Source organism: Scyliorhinus torazame, chromosome 24 (genome assembly GCF_047496885.1).
Source record: "Scyliorhinus torazame isolate Kashiwa2021f chromosome 24, sScyTor2.1, whole genome shotgun sequence".
NCBI classification, from domain to species: Eukaryota; Metazoa; Chordata; class Chondrichthyes; order Carcharhiniformes; family Scyliorhinidae; genus Scyliorhinus; species Scyliorhinus torazame.
Genome location: NC_092730.1, coordinates 53,133,585 through 53,138,613, shown reverse-complemented (window position 1 = coordinate 53,138,613; position 5,029 = coordinate 53,133,585). Strand labels below are relative to the sequence as shown.

At 45.2% G+C, this 5,029-nt stretch overlaps 1 non-coding gene across 1 annotated transcript; it reads right to left on the bottom strand.

Annotated features, from left to right (window-relative positions):
* Nucleotides 1-4,347: 4,347 nt before the first annotated feature.
* Nucleotides 4,348-4,437, bottom strand: trnar-ucg (transfer RNA arginine (anticodon UCG)). Its single transcript is given in 2 exon segments — nucleotides 4,348-4,383; nucleotides 4,401-4,437. It is a non-coding gene; the product is annotated as a tRNA-Arg (tRNA).
* Between the last annotated feature and the right edge of the window lie 592 nt (nucleotides 4,438-5,029).

The following is a 5,029-nucleotide window of genomic DNA, read 5'->3' as shown; positions in this document are numbered from 1 at the left end:
TATAACCTCACATTTATACATATTATACATTCACCTGCCATTCATTTTCCCACTCACTCAACACACGTGGAGTTAGAGCAATTCATCCTCTCCGTTCGCATTTCATAATAGTTGGATTCCAGCTAGCGTGACTATCTGTGTGGAGTTTACACTTTACCCCGTGTCTGCGTGTTTTTTTCCGGGTGTTCCTGATTCCTCCCACAGTCTAAAGATGTGTAGGTTCGGTGGCTTCGTCATGAGCAAGTGCGGGGTTACGGGGAGAAGCGGAGGAGGGGGCCCAGGTCGAGTGCGCTTTCCGAAGTTCGGTGCAGACTCAAGAGGCCGAATGTCCTGCAGGGATTCTCTGGATAACAAATTAGAATCGTCATAGCTCCGACACTGACGTTATGTTTAAGGCGACCGAGTGATGTCCATCATGATGCGATCAATTGTTTGTAACTTTCAGTCGTTCCGCGGTGATTTATTTACAATGTGTAGAAACATGGTGGACATGGTGTTGAAGTGTTTCCCATCAGTCCATTCAGAACAATCCCTGGGCTGACATGATGGAAATGTAATTTGCTGACAGAAACAACATTTCCAACACTTCACATCTGGCTGCACATCTGGACCAATGCACAAAGACAACCTTCTTCCGTTAGTTATTGCGGGTGTTAAAAGTCCATGAGGTGTTTTGGTGAAGTCAGGTTACATGGCGAGTTGGCCGAGAGGTGAAGGTGATGCGCTGCTAATCCATTGTGTTTTGCATCTGCAGGTTTGAATCCATTCTCGTCGACACGGAACTAGGACGAAGGTTAGATTCGGAGTTCAACAGGCCTGAGGAGTGAATCTTCTTGCACCATTCTGAATACCGATATGCCTAATCCTCTGTCTGATAATCGATTTAAATCACGACACCAGCTTTGGGCAGGAGTTTGGCACCATGAAAACATGCGGCTTCAGAAGCTCCAAAACAGACCCAGCTTCATCTGGGGCACTGCTGGCAGATTTTGTCTTCCCAGAACCGGCCGCCCAGCCGTAAAAACAAGTTCCTTCAGATGACCTCATTACACTGTAAGACGTGGGAGCAGAAGTAGGCCATTCGGCCAATCGTGTCTGCTCCACCATTCAAATAGGTTATGTCTGATCTGATATAATCCTCAAACCTACTTTTCCGCCTTATCTCCATAACCCTTGATTTCCTTACTGATTAAAAACTTGTCTATATCAGCCTTGAACATATTAACTGACCCAGCCTGACAGCCGTATTCGGTTTAAAACATGTTTGCACAGATGCACTATAGTCTGAGAGAAGAAATTATTCATCATTTCTGGTTTAAATGGGCGGCCCCTTTCTCTGAGATCATTCCCAGTGGTCCGAGACTGTCCCACATGAAGAAACAACCTCTCAGCATCCACCCTGTTAATCCCCCTGTAAATCTATCAAATCGGTGAATTTGAATGGTGGGATTTCTTCCGTGTCCCAAAGATTAGATCAGTCCTCTGGATTCCCAATCCAGTGACATAATCTTTCATCTCTCTGGACAAAAAACAGTTGATTCAGCTGATTATTAACATCTTGTGCCAGTGGGACTATGAATGGCAAATGGTGTTTAATTTGGATAAATCTGGGGTGAATACTTTGCATCAGTTTTCACCAAAGAGAAGGAATTGGTAGATGTTGAGTCTGGAGAAGGGTGTGTAGATAGCCTGGGTCACATTGAGATCCGTAAAGACGAGGTGTTTGGGCGTCTTAAAAAATATTATGGTAGATAAGTCCCCAGTGCCTGATGGGATCTACCCCAGAATACTGAAGGAGGCTGGAGAGGAAATTGCTGAGGCCTTGACAGAAATCTTTGGAACCTCACTGTCTTCAGGTGATGTCCCGGAGGACTGGAGAATAACCAATGTTGTTCCTCTGTTTAAGAAGGGTAGCAAGGATAATCCAGGGAACTACAGGCCGGTGAGCCTTACTTCAGTGGTAGGGAAATTACTGGAGTGAATTCTTCCAGAAAGGATCTACTCCCATTTGGAAGCAAATGGACGTATTAGTGAGAGGCAGCATGGTTTTGTGAAGGGGAGATCGTGTCTCACTAACTTTATAGAGTTTTTCGAGGAGGTCACAAAGATGATTGATGCAGATAGGGCAGTGGATGCTGTCTATATGGACTTCAGTAAGACCTTTGACAAGGTCCCTCATGGTAGACTAGCACAAAAGGTGAAGTACACGGGATCAGGGGTGAGCTGGCAAGGTGGATACAGAACTGGCTAGGTCATAGAAGGCAGAGAGTAGCAATGGAAGGATGCTTTTCTAATTGGAGGGCTGTGACCAGTGGTGTTCCGCAGGGATCAGTGCTGGGACGTTTGCTGTTTGTAGTATATAGAAATGATTTGGAGGAAACTGTAACTGGTCTGATTAGTAAGTTTGCAGACGACACAAAGGTTGGTGGAATTGCGGATCGCGATGACGATACAGCAGGATTTAGATTGTTTGGAGACTTGGGCGGAGAGATGGCAGATGGAGTTTAATCTGGACAAATGTGAGGTAATGCATTTTGGAAGGTCTAATGCAGGTAGGGAATGTACAGTGAATGGTAGAACCCTCAAGAGTATTGAAAGTCAGAGAGTTCTAGGAGTACAGGTCACTGAAAGGGGCAACACAGGTGGAGAAGGTAGTCAAAAAGGCATACGGCATGCTTGCCTTCATTGGCCGGGGCATTGCGTATAAGAATTGGCAAGTCATGTTGCAGCTGTATAGAACCTTAGTTAGGCCACACTTGGAGTATAGTGTTCAATTCTGGTCGCCACACTACCAGGAGGATGTGGAGGCTTTAGAGAGGATGCAGAAGAGATTTACCAGAAGGTTGCATGGTATGGAGGGCATTAGCTATGAGGAGCGGTTGAATAAACTCGGTTTGTTCTGACTGGAACGACGGAGGTTAAGGGGCGACCTGAAAGAGGTCTACAAAATTATGAGGGGCATAGACAGAGTGGATAGTCAGAGGCTTTTCCCCAGGGTAGAGGAGTCAATTACTAGGGGGCATAGGTTTAAGGTGAGAGGGGCAATGTTTAGAGTAGATATACGAGGCATGTTTTTACACAGAGGGTAGTGGGTGCCTGGAACTCGCTACCAGAGGAGGTGGTGGAAGCGGGGACGATAGTGACATTTAAGGGGCATCGTGACAAATACATGAATAGGATGGGAATAGAGGGATACGGACCCGGGAAGTGTAGAAGATTGTAGTTTAGTCGGGCAGCATGGTCGGCACGGGCATGGAGTGCCGACGGGCCTGTTCCTGTGGTGTACATTTCTTTGTTCTTTGTTCTTTGATGCATTTTGGTTGATCCAATCAGAGCTGGACTCGCTCAATTAATAGGAGGGATTTGGGTATAGTTATAGAACAAAAAGATCAAGGAGTACAGGTCCATAGCTCCTTGAAGATAGACTCGTAGTCGGACAGAATGCTGAAGAAGGCATTCAGCATGCTAGGTTTTATTGGTCAGAATATTGAATACAGGTGTTGGGACGTCTTGTTGAAGTTGTACAAGACATTGGTAAGACCGCACACGGTATGCTGTGTTCAGTTATGGTCACCCTATTATAGGAAGCATATTGTTGAACTAGAAAGAGTGCAGAAGCAATTTACGAGGGTGCTACCAGGACTTGATCGTCTGAGTTATAAGGAGAGGCTGAATAGGCTGGGACTTTCCCCCCTGTAGTGTGAGAGGCTTACGGGTGATCTTACAGCGAACTATAAAATAATGAGGAACATAGATAAGGTAGATAGTCGACATATTTTCCCAAAGGTAGATGTGTCTCGAACTAGTGGGCATTTGTATAAGGGGAGAGGGGAGAGATACTAAATAGACCAGACAGGAATTTCTTCACGCTGAGGGTGGTGAGCATCTGGGACGGGCTGCCAGATTCAATTCAATTTTTAAAAATCAGTTGGACAGTTACATGGGCAGGGTGGATAAGAGAGGGATGTGGGCCAAACACGGGCAAGTGGGACTAGCTTAGTGATAGAAACTGGGCGGCATGATCAAGCTGGGCCGAACGGCCTGTTTTCATGCTGTAAACATCTATGACTCTATCCATCTTCCTGAGGACATTCGAATTTCCTCCACAGAATTGTATTGAACCGATTGATACATAATCATTTATTCTACACTTTATTCAAATCAGACAGATATTGTGGATTCATTAGGGGCTAAACAAAATACTAAGATGAGAGACAATTGAATGAACAAAGTTACAAGAAATTACATTCAAAAAAACCCCAACAGTGTTTGGATGGACAGGTGGAAGTTTGAGCTGAGGAGGGAAAACTCGGCTGTCAGCAAGTTCCACCGGATTTCTGTATAAAACGACCGCGGCAGGACTCGAACCTGCAATCTTCTGATATCATCACTGAAATTCACCGAAGTCAGACGCCTTATCCATTAGGCCACGCGGCCAACAGCGAGAATCTGCGAGCTGATGTTTAGCCCATGTGAATAAATACTGCGATTATATGTGTTTCACTTCTATTGTTTGGTGATCCGCTGTTTCCCCAGATCCCAGAAAATACAAGGGAAAGCTCCAGCTGCCGGACATGGTCATTTTAAAAGTGGAAAAGCCCTTCACTCTGTGAGCTGTTCAGATTCATGGAGGCTCGGGGACTCTCAGGCCGGCCAGGGCTCTTTATCCGGCTCCATTCACAGGAAAAGTGACTTCAGTTTTCTCAATAACATCCGCCCTCTCTGAAAACCCCCAAACTGAAATTCAGACTCACCGTTAAGGTGAAGACTGCGGACTGCGGTTCCCGCTCCTGCTGTTTAATACAGATCACTACAACTGTGTACATTGAGCAGAAAGAAATTGCTGTTGTTTGTAAACATTTCTTACTGAACTCACTGACATTCTGCTTTAACGGGACGGGTCTGAGTCTCGTGATATTTGATCCGATATTAAACCGTGCAAAAAGAGAAACTGAGCTGTTGAATCAGAAATATCCGGAAAAGATTATTTGAATTGTGCTTTTGAAAGGAGTCATTTCAAAAACATTCC